Source organism: Ranitomeya imitator, chromosome 3 (assembly GCF_032444005.1).
Source record: "Ranitomeya imitator isolate aRanImi1 chromosome 3, aRanImi1.pri, whole genome shotgun sequence".
NCBI lineage: Eukaryota > Metazoa > Chordata > Amphibia > Anura > Dendrobatidae > Ranitomeya > Ranitomeya imitator.
The window spans coordinates 320,243,121-320,264,488 of NC_091284.1; the positions used below are offsets into that span (position 1 = coordinate 320,243,121).

Consider the following 21,368-nt stretch of genomic DNA (forward strand, 5'->3'; position numbering starts at 1 on the left):
GTTCCGCGTTTGGTAAAATTGATAAATCAGTTTTATTCTTCGGGTCAGTACGATTACAGCGATACCTCATTTATATCATTTTTTTATGGTTTGGCGCTTTTATACGATAAAAACTATTTTACAGAAAAAATAATTATTTTTGCATCGCTTTATTCTCAGGACTATAACTTTTTTATTTTTTTGCTGATGATGCTGTATGGCGGCTCTTTTTTTGCGGGACAATATGACGCTTTCAGCGGTACCATGGTTATTTATATCTGTCCTTTTGATCGCGTGTTATTCCACTTTTTGTTCGGCGGTATGATAATAAAGCGTTGTTTTTTGCCTCTTTTTTTTTTTTTCTTACGGTGTTTACTGAAGGGGTTAACTAGTGGGACAGTTTTATAGGTCGGGTCGTTACGGACGCGGCGATACTAAATATGTGTACTTTTATTTGGTTTTTTTTTTATTTAGATGAAGAAATGTATTTATGGGAATAATATATATATTTTTTTTTCATTATTTTGGAATATTTTTTTTTATTTTTTTTACACATTTGAAAAATTTTTTTTTTACTTTTTTACTTTGTCCCAGGGGGGGACATCACAGATCAGTGATCTGACAGTTTGCACAGCACTCTGTCAGATCACTGATCTGATATGCAGCGCTGCAGGCTTCACAGTGCCTGCTCTGAGCAGGCTCTGTGAAGCCACCTCCCTCCCTGCAGGACCCGGATCCGCGGCCATCTTGGATCCGGGGCTGGACTGAGCAGGGAGGGAGGTGAGACCCTCGCAGCAACGCGATCACATCGCGTTGCTCCGGGGGCTCAGGGAAGCCCGCAGGGAGCCCCCTCCCTGCGCGGTGCTTCCCTGCACCGCCGGCACATCGCGATCATCTTTGATCGCGGTGTGCCAGGGGTTAATGTGCCGGGGGCGGTCCGTGACCGCTCCTGGCACATAGTGCCGGATGTCAGCTGCGATAAGCAGCTGACACCCGGCCGCGATCGGCCGCGCTCCCCCCGTGAGCGCGGCCGATCGGCTATGACGTACTATCCCGTCCAGGGTCAGATAAGCCCAGGGCACCTCGACGGGATAGTACGTCTAAGGTCACAGAGGGGTTAAAGAACACTACAATTCAATTACAACGGGTAAAGGCTGTTTGAGACTTATCCAGCATATGAGAGACAAGCACGAAGCCAATCCTGATCTTCTCAGCTTTGCAGGCATAGAAATAGTTAAATTTCCTCCGCAAGGAGGTGATCAAAATAGGCTCTTATTACAAAAAGAAGCCAAATGGATCCTCAATGCCAACGCACAAGGACCAATTGGATTGAATGATAGGCTTGACATGTCTGTATTTTTATAGGTCGATATGCTATTATAAATGAAGTTCTTATAAAGTAATTATGCAAATAAGAATATTTAATACTTTGTAATTATACGAACTGCAAAATGCAGAAATCTTTGAATTTGCATGCTCTGTTATGTAGATTATGTTATAAAATGTCACTATTCACGTATTTTTTGGTATGGTCATATATGTCACTTCACGTCTTTAATAGCGCTTACACGTCAGAAATCCTTTATAAGGAAATGACGTGTAGTAATCTACTACCTGGACCCGTTGAAGCACCTGGTGTGCAAACGGTCGTCGTCCAAGCTCCAACACCGCACCCTCCTGCTCACCTTATGTTTTAACGGATTTTTGTATCTGTTTATGTTCTCCATTAAAGTTCCCGCTTTCCACTGCTGAATTGGGGTGAGTGCCGCATATTTCTTTTCTTATATGCATATGGACTTCTGGCTTATATTTTGTATGCAGAGCACCACTACCCCCGAGTATGCGTGACGCCTGACGCTCTGGATCCTATTACTAGTCCTGATTGCTGGGAGAGTATCGCTCTAGTGCCGTCCTGTTCAATACACTTGTGCGGTTTATCATTACTTTGTCGGTGGACAGAGCACAGAGCTGGATGATACAAATAGAGAGTTATTTCTTGATTTTAACTCTCATACTAAGGACTATTATTTAATTATCATGGATGAGAATATGGATTCCATTGAGAATACAGGACTGGAGAAGCATGGTATTTTAAGCAGGTCGAGAGGGTGCGGTGGAGTTTTTTGCAGACTGCAATCTAAAGGATGAACTTCAAATTATAAGTACTAAGACCTTGGAAACCAAAATACCGTATATACTCGAGTATAAGCCGACCCGAGTATAAGCCGACCCCCCTAATTTTGCCACAAAAAACTGGGAAAACTTATTGACTCGAGTATAAGCCTAGGGTGGAAATGCAGCATTTACCGGTGAATTTCAAAAATAAAAATAGATCATTTTTTCCCCATAGCTGTGCCATACAGTGCTCTGCACCGTTCATATTTCCCCATAGCTGTGCCATATACGGTGCTCTGCACCGTTCATTGTGCCCCATAGATGTGCCATATACGGTGCTCTGCACCGTTCACTGTGCCCCATAGATGTGCCATATACGGTGCTCTGCACCGTTCACTGTGCCCCATAGATGTGCCATATACGGTGCTCTGCACCGTTCACTGTGCCCCATAGATGTGCCATATACGGTGCTCTGCACCGTTCACTGTGCCCCATAGATGTGCCATATACGGTGCTCTGCACCGTTCACTGTGCCCCATAGATGTGCCATATACGGTGCCCTGCACCGTTCACTGTGCCCCATAGATGTGCCATATACGGTGCCCTGCACCGTTCACTGTGCCCCATAGCTGTGCCATATACGGTGCTCTGCACCGTTCACTGTGCCCCATAGATGTGCCATATACGGTGCTCTGCACCGTTCACTGTGCCCCATAGATGTGCCATATACGGTGCTCCGCACCGTTCACTGTGCCCCATAGATGTGCCATATACGGTGCTCCGCACCGTTCACTGTGCCCCATAGATGTGCCATATACGGTGCTCTGCACCGTTCACTGTGCCCCATAGATGTGCCATATACGGTGCTCTGCACGGTTCACTGTGCCCCATAGATGTGCCATATACGGTGCTCTGCACCGTTCACTGTGCCCCATAGATGCTCCACATAAATCTCTGCCGCCGCCGCTGCTGCTGCTGCAATAAAAAAAAAAAACACATACTCACCTCCCTTGATTGCAGCTCCCGGCGTCTCGTTCCGGCGCCTCCATCTTCCCGGCGTCTCTGCTCTGACTGATCAGGCAGAGGGCGCCGCGCACACTATATGCGTCATCGCGCCCTCTGCCTGAACAGTCAGAGCGCAGACGCCAGGAAGATGGAGGCGCCATCCGGGAAGATGGAGCGACGCTCGGCGGCTGGAACGAGGACAGGTGAATATGCTATATTTACCTAGTCCTGGCGATCCTCGCGCTGTCCCTCTGCCTGGTCTTCGGTGCCGCAGCTTCTTTCTCTATCAGCGGTTACCGGCACCGCTGATTAGAGGAATGAATAGGCGGCTCCACCCCTATGGGAGGTGGAGCCGCTTATTCATTTCTGTAATGAGCGGTCCCACGTGACTGCTGAAGAGGGGAAGAAGCTGCAGCACAGAAGACCGTGGGACGCCAGGGACAGCGCGAGGATCGCTGGGACTAGGTAAGTATGCCTCAGCGTCCTCACCCGCCGACCCTGCCACCCACCTTGACTCGAGTATAAGCCGAAAGGGGCACTTTCAGCCCAAAATTTTGGGCTGAAAATCTCGGCTTATACTCGAGTATATACGGTAAGTACGCTTGCCAAAAAGGAAATGTGTCTATTTTGGACTATAAAATCTTTGAAATCTTATATAGACTGTGATAGAGTGCCTAGAGGCTTACGTGTTTTTAAAGAAATCTCCCAGTTTCAACATGACAGCTCGTTCCAAGAAGAATGGGAAAAAATACATTTACAATGTTCTCGCAGCTTATTACTGCTGGTGACTTCCCAGAATGAAAAAGAATACTCGCATTTATGTCAAGAATTAGAAAAAGCTAAAAAGGAATTGTCTTCCCGAGTGACAGAGAATCAGAATAAAAATTTTCATAATAAATTGGAAAGAAAATTAACATTGTTGCAAATGGAAATTAAACAGCAAAAGAAAGAAAAATTCCTAAGAGATAAAACTGATTACGATACGGGAGCAGTCTTTAAATGGAATAAAAACAAAAGGCAATCTGCATACTTCAATAAAAACCGCAATCAAAAAACCAAAAAAGCCTATAAGAAAAAGAGGCAGGATGGCTGGATCACCGACTCTGAATCAAGTGCTGCAGAGGATTCAGGTGAACCTAATTCCACTACTTCTATGAAAGCCAGCGGTTCAATCCCTTTAGAGGAAAGACTAGACGAGGAAGGAGAAACCGCAGTGCCCAAGGGAAAACGCAAGCAAGTCTCGTGGAGGAGATAAATATGATGGACATAGAGGAAATAAAAGACGGATTACAACTATTAAATTTATCTAGAAGAACTTTAAATGCGGATCATATCGCGCTATTGTCTAAAGGACTTAATTATTGCCTCCCAGAATCGTTTGATCTTACTGGTTTTAAGATAGATCTGTTTAAAAGTGTTAGAAAACTTCATCTTCATAAATATTTCCAGAAAGATAAAAAACAGACCTCAAATATAATGAGTATTCAAATATCAGATAGAACATTAATGTCTTTGGAGAATAATATCGGTTCCCTAGGCTTCATGATATATCCAGCAGTTATAGATGAAGACATGAATGACACAGCATTGCTGCTCAGTTTAAATGATACTTCTATGTCACAAGTTATTGATACCGACAAAATAAAACCATTCAGAGGCGGCATCAAATCTCGGTTTATACCTCCTGTCTCTCCTGGTAACGCCATCGACCTCTTTCAAGATTTAGTTATAAAAGATGTAGAAGCAATTCTTTATCAAACTCCTACGAATAATCTTAGTAATGGAGAATTGTTAGCTTTAAAAGAACTACAAGGTTGGGACGATGTCGTTATCAGGAGAGCTGACAAAGGAGGCAATATTGTTGTGTTAGATAAAGAGTATTATATAAGAGAAGCATATACACAATTAAATGATCAGACCACTTATTGTGCTTTACCCAGTAATCCTACCCACAAATATGTGCTCAAATTAAGATCGCTGCTGAGAAAATATGTAGAAAAGGGAATTTTACCTAAAAAGCGTGCAGAGAGTTTACTGTTAGAGCATCCACAATTTCCGTATTGGTATAGTATACCAAAAGTACATAAAGATATAAAAGAACCTCCAGGACGTCCTATAATTTCAGGGATCAATTCAGTCACTGAAGCATTATCTCAGAATATAGACTGGTTATTAAAACCATTATTACAAACAATTCCCTCATACATCAAAGATTCAGGAGAGTTAGTGTTAACCCTTAAAGAGGTAGATTGGCAACCTACTTTTGCAAAGGGATCAGGGGAGCCTGGTGATGCAGGAGCGGCAGTAGTTTGTCACATCTCGCCCTATCTTGGGCCAATAGAAGTATTGAGACAGCCGGGCCTTAGTTCTACTGATCCCCCCAAGTGTCCAGCGAGTGGGATCTCATGGGCAATCCGCAACAACTCACCCTTGAATTGGTACGGGATGACCAGCTGTCTTTCCCTCAACCACTCCTTTTGGGATTGAATGGGAACTATCTCCCTTCCTCGTTCCCAGAACACCCTCCTTGTCAGTCACGGAGATGGGCATCTCGGCGAGGTGTCTCAAGTTCTCCAGGCTCGCATCTAAGTGCAGAGCAGCCTGGAACTCCTAGCTGGAGGCAGCCAGAAGTGACGTCAGGGTCCCTTCCCAGAACACCCTCCTTATCAGTCACGGAGGTGGGCGTCTCGGCGAGGTGTCTCAAGTTCTCCAGGCTCGCATTTGAGTGCAGAGCAACCTGGAACTCCTGGCTGGAGGCAGCCAGAAGTGACATCAGGGTCCCTTCCCCACGGGGACCCTCGGGGACCTGCTCTGGGTCCATCTCTAGTTCAGTCACCCCTGTGACTGAGGAGGGTCCAAAAGGCAAGTGACAGCATCTCCGTAGGCTGTCTCTCCAGGGATTTACACAGACCCATCAACCTGCGCTGCTATAGCTACTACCTCCGCATCGCCTCAGGAGCAGGTGATGGGCCAGCTAACTTCCTCTGTGGCACTGGTCAGTTGCATGGCATCACCTTCCTCACTGTTCCCATGCATCTCCTCATTTCCCTAAGCAGCATCGCTTGCTCATGTTATGGGTTTCTCAGCCATTTCACCCCGCAGAGTGACGTGGCTGAGCACTCCTGCAACTGTAAACACATCATCCTTAGGAAATAAATGGTTAGCAGGTAAAACATGCACATTTTCCTCATCATCATCCTCATCAGTATGAGATAAAGCATTATCCGGTATATCACTCTCAGGGGACGCATGCAATCACGCTTAGTATTTTCAGAAAAATGGTTATCAGGTGAATCACTAATCGGTAAAGCATTGTCGGGTAATACATGCAATGTCCCATCATTATCATCAGCATTAGATTGTGGAGGGGTGTCGGGGACATAATATGCAACCATCCTCCCCAAATCGGTCACCAATAAAACATTGGTGGGCAAGTTTTCGGTCAACCCCACTTCCTTCATCCCGCTCCCGTCACCCCAATCTATAAACACCTGGGCCATCGGCATGGGACAACGAATGCCCCCAATCCCGGTGACAGTCAGGGTTTTGCCTGGAATAATCTCTTCAGGGGCCGACAGTTCGAGTTGGATGAGGGTTCGTTCAGCCCCGGTGTCCTTGAGGCCTCCAGCGACATGGCCCCCATGGTGATGTGCTGCACGTTGTCATAGACCCTACCAACCACTCCCACCCACCAAAAGAATGCCTGCATTAGGCCCTGGGGCCTTGACTGGGGGGTTCTTCTGCTTCTCCGGACAGTTGGTGCTGATATGACCAGTCCTATTGCAGGCAAAACACTTGCGAAGATCGGTGATAGGTCTGGTGCTGGCAACGAGGACAGGGCCTCCGGTGAGTCGGCTGGCAGGGGCACTGGGGTTGGTTGCAGACGTACCACCTCTCCAGCTGGCAGTGACTGGCTTCCACACTTTTGATTTACGGTTGGCCTCATAGGCATCAGTATTCTGCACTGCTTTATCTGCGTCTTTCTGCTCTCTGTCCATCACGAACTGACGCACCTCAGCTGAGCAAAGATGTAATAACTGGTCTTTGATCATCAGGTCTTGCAGCTGCTCAAAGGTGATCGCTGACAGTCCTTGGATCTACTGGTCAAAGTGGGTCCAGAGTCCATGCACCACATCACTGTAACTGTCGTGTGGGCCACGTTGGAGGCTCTGGAACTTTTTGCGGGAGACCTCAGGAGTCACTTGGTTCTTCTTTATCAGGGCCTGCTTGATGGCCTCATAGTCTTCAGCTTGGTCTGGTGGGTGAGAGGCAAATGCCTCCAGAGCTTTACCTTTTAGCCCTGGGGTCAGGTATCTGGCCCATTGGTTCTCAGGCAGCCGTACTGTCGGCAGTCTTTCTGAAAGGCTCTCAGAAAAGTGTCCAAGTCCCCGTCCATTTCCATCACAGGAAAGTGTTCTTGCCCAGGTTTGGAGAACAGCGTTGCTGGACTCACTGCACCGGGTGGTGGATGGTTCTGCCCCATGTTGGGCCATCTGCAGTTCATGGGCCCTCCGAGCTTGGGCCCCTCGCACGGCTCTCTCCGCCTCTTGGAATTGCAGAATAAGCTGCAGATGTCTCTCCGGATCATCTGAGGGGCAGTATTGCAGAGCCATCTCCAGGCGATGGTCCACGCTACCCTAGTTGCAGGTAGGGCCGGCATTCAGCGGTTGGACCTGGGCTGCAGCACCACCTACGCTGGTGTTGGCTTCTGCGTCCTTTGGGCCCTGAGGATGGGCTTGGTCTGCTTCAAATCGCACCAGTTCCGTGACCATTTGGGCCTTGGTTTTGCCATGTGGTACAGGCCATGGTATGTGCATATTCCAACAAGAGTGTCCTTATTCTGCTGGGTGTACCAGCCTTCTCTTGTGGCCATCATTGCCAAATAAAAGATAGGATAGAAAAACAAAGAGAAAGGGAGGGGGTAATCTAAAGTACACACGGTATCGTCTCAGGACTAGTAAACACTGAGCTCGTTCTCCAAAACTTTTTGCTTGTCCTTGCAAGAACTATTCAAGTTTTTAGTGAGAGGAATGGTTGCTCAAACCAGATCACTAATGCTCTATTATCCCACCGGTCTGCCACTAATGTCATGAACCGGGGTTGTTTGGTTGCACCTGGTTCTTTTCTGAAGGGGATTTATTTATATCCCATTTCCCAGTTCCGGTTTGGAACTCGCAGCTCTCTGGTGCCCCCCTTACCCTAAGGTCAGACAATGAACTGCACCTGGAATAATTAGTCGCCAGAAAGGCTGCCTTGCTATGTACTGGCTATGGGGCACACTGCAGCGAGGGCGGTATAACTACTCCTGCTCAGGCGGGAAAAATAATTATCAACGCTGTCCGTTGCTGTCAGTTTCCCCCAAAAGCTCAGAACACTTTCGCTGCCACCAGCTCCTATTTCTTATTTAATAACAGGTCAGGAGCCAACCCAAAACCAATGGCGTAGGTCAGAGGCTTTAGGGTAAGTTTAGAGCAAGAAAAACGTAGCTAGCAAATATAACTTTTACTCCAAAATAAGATTAGGCAGTGTTTACAAAAGTTTATAAAAGATATTATAAAAATGAGACAATTATCGTAAGTACAGACAATTACAAAATAAAAAAGAATTAAAGGAATAAAAAACACAGTTACTTGTCATTTCATAGCAGACCATGTGGTGCAGGGGGAGGGGCGATACATCAACATACATCATAGTGCATCTCTCAGCTACCTCCCTGGAGAAAGACTAGTGCAAAATGAGGTCTCCCTGTCTTATACTCCTGGTCGTGACATCACTGAGTGGACTGGATATGCCCCCTTTTGAAAGGTATGGAAAACCATCTATTAAACATATCTCGGCATATGAACCTCGTAGAAGGACGACACAATTACCGTTTTTCTCAGAATGAAATGGATGTTCATTTAAATCCAAGCACGGCTTGGCTATGAGCCTCGCTTAAGCAGTAATGTGTTTCCCAATTTCTGCTAAGCGCTGAGCTCCTAAAACCTGCCAGTTGGGAGCCCTGTCTCTGTGGTTTCCAGAAATATGAACTACCTATTTCTGTGAATATCCTGTGTTGATATATTTGGTCTTAAAGGACCACTGTAGCTAAACAAAGGGATTGCCATGTGTTGCTACTCTTTACTTTCAGTTTCACAGCTGCATACAGGAGGGAGGGGGGGAATGGTTTAGAATTACACAGAGCTGGCAGGCAGAGGAGAAGTGTATTCACCCACGGGCAGCTGGGGGGGTCAGAAAGCCCACAGCGTGTGTCTGTAAAGCCCTGGAACCTTCTAGAAGTATACTCAGAACATGGCATGTTTACATTATCGTGACAGCAATACTGTAGTATTTCAGTGTATTGTAAAGTTCCTAGTCTCCTACAAAGTCCACGTCACACAAAACATACCATGGCAGTCATGGAGGCCAACAGTAGACCCTTGGCTGCCATAGCAACCCATCGGTGCCTCATATTTGCGTCTCGCACAAAGGGATACTGAATGTGTTCTGGACTGGCAACCGCCACACTAGAGGCATGTAAATGTTCCTATTATACTTGACAGATGCATTTCAGAGGTACAGTAAAATTGTTTCAGCTGGGCTTCCATCAGTTACTGTTGCGCTCCTGCTTTGTACGGGTGTGTGCACACGTCTTTTAGATGTCTATGTACCTGCTGCATTTTACAGGAGGAAAATGCTTAGTGACATGGCATCATCTGTCCTGAAACTTCTTTTTTTTTCTTTAGGCGTCTGACATTTTCTTGTGATCTTCAGATGGACCGAATGTGAGATTGTGTTGCACAGTGGTAATTTCTACGGCGGTGAGGTTGCCAGAAGGGCTAATGCATAAGCACCATAAAGAGTGTAAGTATTGTGATAATGAAACTATATACCGCAACACAAGTGGGAGTGGGAAAAAAACAAGTTACCTGAAGGACTTGTTTGGTGTCAAATTCCCCCCGTCGAATCAATCACCATCATTAAATGGGTTGTTTGGCAACATGCCTGTATATTCCCTTTGCATGAATAGGATACATGCACAACACCAAATAACCCTTTTAAAAACAATGGCTGATATCAAACAGGGATTGTAAGATGGAAGCACAGGAGGTGCCGGAGAAACATTGGTGGACTGATTGCTGAGTGAAGTAACAATGTGCCCAAGCAACTGCTGCATTCTGAGTCAACTAACACTGACAGTGACCCAGGGTCGGAGAAGTACCAGAGCTGTAAATCATAACAAGATCACAAGTTCAAGTCCCAAAAGGGGACTAAAATTTAAAGTAAAGGAAAAAAAAAAATATAAAAATTCTATGTATACTTACTAAAGCCATGCGGGATGCTTACTTACAAATATAGATGTTAGTATTATAGAAAGAAGATTGAATGTTTTAATATATATCAAAGTTGCAGCTAAAGACTTGATGTTGTATGCCAACTGTTTCGGCACTTTAGTGAATACAAGCTTATAGAAAATTCCATAGTTTGTATAGAATTTCATGGGTGGTGTATAGAAATTTGACACACCTTGATCTATAATTTTGCAGTATTATGTGTACTGTTAGTTGCAAAGTAGTTAATGATGACAATCTTGACCAGAAATAACTAGGTAGAAATGCAACATTCTTTGGATTGCTTTTGTGAAAAAAAACAACAATTTGTCAAGGTAAATTCATGTTTACAAGTACATTTTTTCATTCTTTGGTTTGCTTTAAAAAAGCAAAGTTTTTTACTCACCCTCCCGTGATCCAGACCTGAGTCTCTGCTGCTACTCCCAGTGTCTGTTATGGTGTGTAGCACTGATGTCATGTTGAGAGTGCTGCAAGTAATAACTGAGCTCAGTGGCTTGGCTTGAGTATACGGCACAAGCAAAGCAGCTAAGCTCGCCTATTGGCTGCGCACTGCCACTGCATTGCAGATAACAATGGACACAGGGAGCTGTAGTGGAGACTCAGGGCTGGACCTGGGAAGGGTGAGTGAATTGAACTACATCCTGGGGCCAGTGGTTTTACGAATGAATGATTTTGTGAGAAGATATGTGAAGCCTACTGATGGTCTGTTTCTCTTCCACTGAGAGCTCCTTTGACTACATGTTGTGGATTCATATCAACAGCTTCCCAATGCAAATGCCACATCTGAAATCAGCACCAGACCTTTTATTTGATTGGCTGCATGGGCTAAGCCCTCGTTAATCAAAGAGCTTTTGAGATAATTGTCCAATTACTTTTGGTCGCTTTAAAAAGAGGCAGCTATGTTTTAAAGAGCTGTAAATCCTAAATCCTTACTCCAATTAGGATGTGAATACCTAATGGGATGTGACTCACCGTGCCTGTGCAGAAGACCAATGCTGACACTGACACTGCTCATAGGGCAGACAGGGTTTGCATAACCGCGCATATTTCATAGAGCATGCGCAAGATTACAGCGCCAAACAGGTCAGTGTGACACTGATGGGAGGGGGTACCATTATAATGAAGTCAGGAGGCAGTGATTTCTTTTAGGCAGGGGTGAACCTAGCCTCTCTGCTGCCTGAGGCGAGCTGCAAAATGGTGCCCCCCGTGGGCCCCCCTTTAACACATACCACGATTCATGATGCACAGCTCGCGTAGCATATAGCACAGCCACGTAGTATACTGCACAGCCACGTGGCATATAACAGCCCACGTAGTATATAACACAGCCCACGTAGCATATAGCAGTCGGGTAGCATATAACAACCCACGTAGCATATAGCACAGCCACGTAGCATATAACACAGCCACGTACTATATACTTTAGCTTATATTTATTCTTTAACTTTGGGCCATGTTCACACATTGCAGGAAATATCCGCTGCGGCTTTGTGAGTGAATCCGCAGGTTACTGATTAGTTCACCCTACTCAGGCTATGGTGAAGTCCGCGGCACGTTTCACAACCTGCATTTTTCTGCAGTGTGTGAAGGGATGGTGAAACTCCCGCTACCTGTATAGTACTATAAATTGCTGCAGACGTGTGCGGAATCCACAGCAAGGTCTGGACGTGTGAACTTGTAAAATCTGAATGGAATCCACAGCACAGACAAAACTGTGAACACGCACAAACTGCACCTGGTCCCTGACACACCCAGCTCTCCACAAGTCACTGCAGCCGCCCGATAGTGTGTGCGAGGAGCACAGAACAATGCGGCCGCCGTACCTCAGCAGCGGAGCTGCACAGAGCAGCAGTGGCCGGAGCACATACTTACCATACTGGAGAAGACTACATCCACGAGGTAGAGGACCTTTCATGGTGTCACGAGCATGTGATCAGTCACATGTTGTCAGTGATGTCGCAGCTGAGCTAATGTTGCAGGAGGAGCAGAACCCGGCCAGTCACACACAGATCTGGCTCTTTTTGGTGATCCTTCTTGTTATGGCCCTGGCACTTGCCCGGATGCTGACGCCGGCCTTGAGCCCTGTATAATAGAGTACTAACTGAACCTGCGTCTCCAACGCAAATTCAGTTACTACAGCAGCAGAATCTGCTGCCCCCTCACTTCAGTGATGGCAGTGCCGCCTGAGGCAAAGCGCTCAACTTGCCACATGGTAGCGGCTCCCCTGCTTCCAGGCACCGCACATCCCGGAGCCTGGAAGAAATCATTAACATATAATGTAAATTCATTTCTGAAGATCTACACCGAAGCTATGAGGAATACTGGTAAGATTGGTTTAACCATTCTATTACCTGTATGCCCATAATAATAGCTCTAAATCGTCTTGGGGGTGACAGATTCTGTAATATAATGTAAAAAATAACAGTAATGTAAAAATCTTTGTTCCCTGAATACAAATTTTACCCGGGAATTGATAATGAATGATCAGTCCTGCAAGAGAAAGAAGAAGATTTCTGTGATAAGATAAATTATAAAGCCTCTTATTATCATGTGGACTATTGAATTATGAAATAAAAATGAAAAAAAAAACTGTTACACTTAGCCCCTTAGCGACCACCGATATGCTTTTTAACAGAAGCAGTTAATGGTAACTTAAACCACAGCGCCATTTTTTAACAGTGCTGAGGAGTCAGTGTATAACACCCGCATAGTCGGAATTTCACCGGGGTCTCAGCTACCAGGGGTAGCTGAAACCCCAGAGAGCATGATTTGAGTCGGTTTTTACCAACCATGGTGTTGCCGATTGCCGTTATTAACTGTATAATGGTGACCACCAAAAAAAGTTTTTGATTTTTCCATTTACTTTCTCCTCTGATGTGATTGCACATCAGAGGAGAGAGAAATAGGATCCCCCGATTTCCCCCCACCCCCCGGTACCTCTGTACCCCCCGTGAAATCCCCCAGGCCACCGGCGTCTTCTTCCGAGAGAAAATGGCGGGAGCTTGCGCAGTGCTCCCGCTGAGATCTGCTGGCCGCTACCTGGCAATAATAGGAAATTTTTCTTATTGGTTCATTTTGATCACTGTGATAGAGCCTATCACAGTGATCAAAATAAAAAAAATAGTTAATCAAACCCCCCCTTTATCACCCCCTTAGTTAGCTAAAAATAATAAAATAAATTAAAAAAAAATATTCCCATTTTCCATTAAGGTTAGAGTTGGCTAAAGTGAGGGTTGGAATTAGGGTTAGGGGTGTGTTAAGGTTAGGTTTGTGGTAAGGGTTATAGTTAGGGTTGGCATTAGGGTTAGGGGTGTTTTGGGGTTAGGGCGCCACCATTGATTCCAGCCAATTTTGCGTTCAAAAAGTCAAATGGTGCTCCCTCCCTTCTGAACGCTGCCAAGCACTCAAACAGTGGCTTTTCCCCACATATGGGGTATCTGCGTACTCGGGAGAAATTGTGGTCCATTTTCTCCTGATACCCTCGAGAAAATTAAAAAAATGTGTTCAATTTTTCCTTCCACATTGCTTTTTTTCTCGTGAAGCACCTGAAGGGTTAATAAACTTCTTGAATGTGGCACCTTGAGGGTTGCGTTTTTTAGAATGTGTCACTTTGGGGTAATTTCTGTTATACTGACCCCCCAAAGTCATTTCAAATGTGAGGTGGTCCCTAAAAAAATGGTTTTGTAAATTTTGTTGGAAAAATGAGAAATCGCTGGTCAAACTTTAATTCTTATAAATTCCTAACAAAAAAAAAATTGTTTCCAAAATTGTGGTGATGTAAAGTAGACATGTGGGATGTTATTTATTAAGTATCTTATGTGACATATCTCTCTGATTTAAGTGCATCAAAATTCAACGTTTGAAAATTTGTAAATTTTCCAAATTTTCGCCATATTTCCGTTTTTTTCATAAATAATTTCAACTCATATCGAAGAAATTTTACCACTAAAATGAAGTACAATATGTCACGAAAAAACATTCTCAGAATCAGCTGGATCCATTAAAGCGCTCCAGAGTTATAACCACATAAAGTGACAGTAGTCAGAGTTGTAAAAATAGGGGTTAATGACCAATCCATTCTGACATTAGGCCTACTATCCCGTCGAGGTGGCCTGGGCCTGTATGACCACCGATGGGATAGTACAGTCATGGCCAAAAGTATTAACACCCCTGCAATTCTGTCAGATAATACTCAGTTTCTTCCTGAAAATAATTGCAATCACAAATTCTTTGGTATTATTATCTTCATTTAATTTGTCTTAAATGAAAAAAACACAAAAAGAATTGCCAAATTGGATATAATTCCACACCAAACATAAAAAAGGGGGTGGACAAAAGTATTGGCACCGTTCGAAAAATCATGTGATGCTTCCCTAATTTGTGTAATTAACAGAACTTGTAACTTACCTGTGGCACCTAACAGGTGTTGGCAATAACTAAATCACACTTGCAGCCAGTTGACATGGATTAAAGTTGACTCAACCTCTGTCCTGTGTCCTTGTGTGTACCACATTGAGCATGGAGAAAAGAAAGAAGACTAAAGAACTGTCTGAGGACTTGAGAAACCAAATTGTGAGGAAGCATGAGCAATCTCAAGGCTACAAGTCCATCTCCAAAGACCTGAATGTTCCTGTGTCTACCGTGCGCAGTGTCATCAAGAAGTCTAAAGCCCATGGCACTGTGGTTAACCTCCCTAGATGTGGATGGAAAATAAAAATTGACAAGAGATTTCAGCGCAAGATTGTGCGGATGTTGGATGAAGAACCTCGACTAACATCCAAACAAGTTCAAGCTGCCCTGCAGTCCGAGGGTATGACAGTGTCAACCCGTACTATCAGGGGCGGATTATAAGAGGGTCAATCTGGGCGGTAGCCCAGGGCCCAGTGGTGTGGGGGGGCCCTGGGCTACCGCACACAGATTGCCCGCTGGCCGCCGCCATCATCAGGGCACTCGCAGCAAGTCTCATCATCATATGACAGTGACTCAGCACAGTGCACACAGTGAGTCACTGTCTCACTGACACAGTGCAGTGGCACCCCCGGCCGTGACCCACCCACCTAGCCGCCCGCCTGCTGCCCCTGTCAGAAGACTGGTTTGTTTGTATGTGTTGCCGCCGCCGGCGCGAGTGCCGGGCCCGTGCGGCCGGCCGCCGTGCCCCTGCCGTGCCGTCACTCTCGATCACTGAGGACACTGCCCATGCCGTGCCGGGAGCCCCCCCGGACCCGGTGGGCAGAGAGAGGGGGCCCGCATCGGGCCCCGTCTCATCTGCTCACCGGGCCCCTAGCGGCGCTGCCTGCGTCGGTTAGTTTCCTATTGCCGTGCGGGCGCGCCCGCACGGCAATAGATAACGTCGGCCGCAGGCGCAGCGCACACGTCGCCGGCGTCTGACGTCATTGTCAGTCGCCGGCGAGTGCGCGCTGCTGGAGGGGAGGGAGCTCACCGCCTGGATCGTTGGTAAGGTGAGGACTGGAGAATTTTTTTTTTTTTAATAATCTGAGTGGAGATATAATAAATATAACGGTGGAGAAGTCGGGAGTGGGGGTGATGGGGGTGTGTGATTGGGGGGGGGTGGCAGGTGCAGAATGCTGGGAGCAGGAGGACACAGTCTGGGACTGGGGCAGTCTGATATCTGGACACACTGGGTCTGGGGGGGCAATGATGCTGGAGGAGGAGGGGACACAGTCGGGACTGGGGGGGCCTCAAATGATTGCTATTTCTGGACACTGGGGCCTGGTGGGGGGCAATGCAGGAGACACTGGGGGGGGGAATGCTGGAGGACACAGTCTGGGGACTGGCTGGGCTGTGGGCAGATGATTGCTGGACATACTGGTCACGGTGCAATGATGCTGGAGGAGGAGGACACAGTCGGGACTGGGGCCTGGGGCCTCAAATGATTGCATTGCTATTGCTGGACACACTGGGGGGGCAATGCAGGAGACACTGGGGGGGAAATGCTGGAGGACACAGTCTGGGGACTGGCTGGGCAGATGATTGCTGGACATACTGGTGCAATGATGCTGGAGGAGGAGGACACAGTCGGGACTGGGGGCCTCAAATGATTGCATTGCTATTGCTGGACACTGGGGGGGGGGGGCAATGCAGGAGACACTGGGGGGGAAATGCTGGAGGACACAGTCTGGGGACTGGCTGGGCAGATGATTGCTGGACATACTGGGGCAATGCTGGAGGAGGACACAGTCTGGGGCAGATGATTGCTGGAGACACTGACTGGGGCAATGCTGGAGCCTGAGGACACAGTCTGGCTGGGGCAGATGATTGCTGGACATACTGGGGCATATTGCTGGACAGGACACTGGGGGCAATGCTGGACATACTGGGGCAGATTGCTGGATACACTGTGTGGAGGTAATATGCTGGACACACTGGGGGTAATATGCTGGCCACACTGGGGCAGATTGTTGAACATACTGTCATGGGACAGGATGGAGACAGATGGGGCAGGATGGGTAAATCATATGGGGCAGGATGGATACTCATGAGTGCAGGATGCGAGAATATATTGCAGGAGCCAGGAATGAGATAAACGGGGCCAGGGTGGGAAATATTATTTCCGTAGGGGCTAATTAAGGGATATTATTACTGCAGTGATGTATTTATTTTATTTTTTGCGTATACGTATACTTTTTTTAAATGGGGGGGCGGTCCTGTTACTGTGCAGAGTGACACTATATTGCCTTTTTTTCTTCATGTGGTGTAATGTTGAAATTGTGAAAATTTAAGTAATGTGTTCTGCAAGCGGAGCTCGAGATAACTGTGTTATTTCCTGCAGAAACAACAAACAAGCCCTGGCTGGAATAAATGATGGCAGTCTGTGCGTCATGACAGATGAAGGACTTCACCGCTAGAGACGTCACTGGTGAGTCAGTGTTATCTATACACTGACACTATACACTGTAAATCAGGGGTGTCAAACTGCATTCGTCGAGGGCCTCAGCTCAGACCGTGCGTGTTTTCAAGATTTCCTTTGCGTTACACAAGGCGCTGGGATCATTCTGTGCAGGTGATTAAATTATCACCTGTGCAATACAAGGAAATCCTGAAAACATGACCTGTTTGCGGCCCTCGAGGAATGCAGTTTGACACCCCTGCTGTAAACCATATACAGAGCTCCTGTGTATAATGTCGCCAGTGATCGCTGTATAACCTCTACACAGAGACTGCATACCAATTACAGATCTCCTGTGAATACTGGCAGTTATGGTGACAGTATTTTGTTTTTTTATTTATTTATTACTGTCAGGATTGTAGTATTCAGTCACTATGTGGTGGTAATATGTGGTCTGGAAATGGTGTTGTGGTATTTGTCCCTTGTGTGTGCTATTTGGTCACCAAGTGGTGGTAATATGTGCTCTTGACATGGTGTAGCGGTATTTGTTCCTTGTATGTGATATTATTCGGTCACTGGTGGTAATATGTGGTCTGGCATTTGTTCCTTGTGTGTGATATAATTTGATCACTGTGGTTGTAATATGGTGTCTGGTCATGGTGCGGTGCTATTTGTTCCTTGTATGTGATATTATTCGATCACTGGGGTTGTAATTTGTGGTCTGGTCATGGTGCGGTGCTATTTGTTCCTTGTATGTGATATTATTGGTCAAAATATACCTAAATTGTATTGCAGATTTTAACAAATATTTAATAGGTTACAGTAGAGTAGGACCCGGCCATTTTTCTGGAATAATCTGGCTCGGGTATGTCACATGACCCCCGTCACATGACCCCCGGGCCCCGTCACATGACCCCCGTCACATGACCCCCGTCACATGATCCGGGGGGCCCACAGTGTCTGAACAGCCCGGGGCCCTGGCTACCCTTAATCCACCCCTGCGTACTATCCGTCGGCATCTGAGAGAAAAGGGACTCTATGGTAGAAAACCCAGGAAGACCCCACTTCTTACCCCGAGACATAAAAAAACCAGCCTGGAGTTTGCCAAAACTTACCTGAAAAAGCCTAAAACATTTTGGAAGAATGTTCTCTGGTCAGATGAGACAAAAGTAGAGCTTTTTGGGCAAAGGCATCAACATAGAGTTTACAGGAGAAAAAAAGAGGCATTCAAAGAAAAGAACACGGTCCCTACAGTCAAACATGGCGGAGGTTCCCTGATGTTTTGGGGTTGCTTTGCTGCCTCTGGCACTGGACTGCTTGACCGTGTGCATGGCATTATGAAGTCTGAAGACTACCAAATTTTGCAGCATAATGTAGGGCCCAGTGTGAGAAAGCTGGGTCTCCCTCAGAGGTCATGGGTCTTCCAGCAAGACAATGACCCAAAAGACACTTCAAAATGCACTAGAAAATGGTTTGAGAGAAAGCACTGGAGACTTCTAAGGTGGCCAGCAATGAATCCAGACCTGAATCCCATAGAACACCTGTGGAGAGATCTAAAAATGGCAGTTTGGAGAAGGCACCCTTCAAATATCAGGGACCTGGAGCAGTTTGCCAAAGAAGAATGGTCTAAAATTCCAGCAGAGCATTGTAAGAAACTCATTGATGGTTACCGGAAGCGGTTGGTCGCAGTTATTTTGGCTAAAGGTTGTGCAACCAAGTATTAGGCTGAGGGTGCCAATACTTTTGTCTAGGCCATTTTTGGAGTTTTGTGTGAAATGATCAATGTTTTGCTTTTTGCTTCATTCTCTTTTGTGTTTTTTCATTTAAGACAAATTAAATGAAGATAATAATACCAAAGAATTTGTGATTGCAATCATTTTCAGGAAGAAACTGAGTATTATCTGACAGAATTGCAGGGATGTTAACACTTTTGGTCATGACTGTACGTCATCACCGATCAGCCGCACTCACGGGGGGAGCACGGCTGATCGCGGCTGGGTGTCAGCTGATTATCGTTTTTATCACGGACCCAGCACATTAACCACCGCAACACTGCGATCAAACATGATCGCAGCGTTCTGGTGGCATTGGGAAGCATCGCGCAGGGAGGGGGCTCCCTGCGTGCTTCCCTGAGACCCTCGGAACAAAGCGATGTGATCGTGTTGTTCCGAGCGTCTCTTCCGTCCTCCTCACTGCAGGCCCCGGATCCAAGATGGCCACGGGGGTCCTTCCGGGTCCTGCAGGGAGGTGGCTTGCGAACACCTGCTGAGAGCAGGCGCTGGCAAGCCTCCAGCACTGCCTGTCAAATCGCTGATCTGAAACAGTGCTGTGCAAAGTGTCAGATCAGCGATCTGACACTATACAGTGATATTTCACCCTGGGACAATTTAAAAAAAAAAATCACACTGTGTAAAAATATTTTTTTTAAAAATTCCTAAATAAAGAAAATAAATATTGTTCCAATAAATACATTTCTTCATGTAAATAAAAAAACAATAAAAGTACACATATTTAGTATCGCCGCGTCCGTAACGACCCGACCTATAAAACTGTCCCACTAGTTAACCCCTTCAGTGATCACCGTAAAAAATAAAAATAAAAAACGCGGCAAAAAACTGCTTTATCATCATCCCGCCGAACAAAAAGTGTAATAACACGCGACAAAAAAGACGATATAAAATATGGTACCACTGAAAACGTCATCTTGTCCAACAAAAAACGAGCTGCCATACAGCGTCATCAGCGAAAAAAAAAAAAGTTATAGCCCTCAGAATAAAGCGATGCAAAAATAATTATTTTTTATATAAAATAGTTTTTATTGTATTAAAGTGGCAAAACATAAAAAATGATATAATTGAGATATCGTTGTAATCGTACTAACCCGAAGAATAAAACTGCTTTATTAATTTTACCAAACGCAGAACGGTATAAACGCCCCCCAAAAGAAATTCATGAATTGCTGGTTTTTGTTCATTCTGCTTAACAAAAATCGAAATAAAAAGCGACCAAAATATTTCATGTGCCCGAAAATGGTACCAATAAAAACATCAACTCGTCCCGCAAAAAACAAGACCTCACATGACTATGTGGGACAAAATATGGAAAAATTATCTCAAAATGTGGTGACGCAAAAACTATTTTTGCAATAGAAAGCATCCTTTAATGTGTGACAGCTGCCAAACATAAAAACCCACAATAAAAACCCAGTATAAATAGTAAATCATACCCCCCCCTTAATCACCCCCTTAGTTAGGGAAAAATGTATTTATTTCCATTTTCCCATTAGGGTTAGGGTGAGGCTAAAGTTAGGGTGAGGGTTGGGAGCTAAAGTTAGGGTTGGGGCTAGAGTTTGGGTTAGGTTTTGGATTACGTTTACGGTTGGGTTAGGGGTGTGTTGGGGTTAGGGGTGTGGTTAGGGTTGGGATTAGGGTTGAGGGTGTGTTGGGGTTAGGGTTGGAGTTAGAATTGGGGGTATCCACTGTTTAGGCACATCAGGCGCTCGACAAACGCAACGTGATGCCCACAAACCATTCCATCAAAGTCTGCATTCCAAAACGCCACTTCTTCCCTTCCGAGCCACGATGTGGGCCCAAACAGTGGTTTACCCCCACATATGGGGTACCAGCGTATTCAGGACAAATTGGACAACAACTTTTGGGGTCCAATTTCTCCTGTTACCCTTGGTAAAATAAAAATTTGGGGGCTAAAATTTTTGTGGAAAAAAAAAAGATTTTTTATTTTCACAGCTCTGCGTTATAAACTTTAGTGAAACACTTGGGGGTTCAAAGTTCTCTCACCACATCTAAATAAGTTCCTTTGGGGGTCTAGTTTCCAATATGGGGTCACTTGTGGGGGGTTTCTACTGTTTAGGTACATCAGGGGCTCTGCAAACGCAATGTGACGCCCGCAGACCATTTCATCAAAGTCTGCATTCCAAAACAGTGCTCCTTCCCTTCTGAGCTCTGCCATGCACCCAAACGGTGGTTTACCCGCACATATGGGGTATCCGTGTACTCAGGGCAAATTGCAAAGCAACTTTTTTGGTCCATTTTCTCCAGTTACCCTAGGGAAAATAAAAAGTTGGGGGCGAA

At 45.7% G+C, this 21,368-nt stretch overlaps 1 protein-coding gene across 8 annotated transcripts in view; it reads left to right on the forward strand.

Annotated features, from left to right (window-relative positions):
* PIGW (phosphatidylinositol glycan anchor biosynthesis class W) overlaps positions 1–21,368 on the forward strand; it is an 80,728-nt gene that overhangs the window by 18,037 nt on the left and 41,323 nt on the right. For 5 of the 8 annotated variants that reach the window (XR_011319243.1, XM_069756631.1, XM_069756630.1 and 2 more), the window contains exon 2: positions 9,825–9,942. The exons of the other annotated variants lie outside the window; for them this stretch is intronic. The gene's annotated coding sequence lies outside the window, so the exon portion shown is untranslated. The remainder of the gene's footprint in view (positions 1–9,824; positions 9,943–21,368) is intronic. 8 annotated transcript variants of the gene reach the window in all.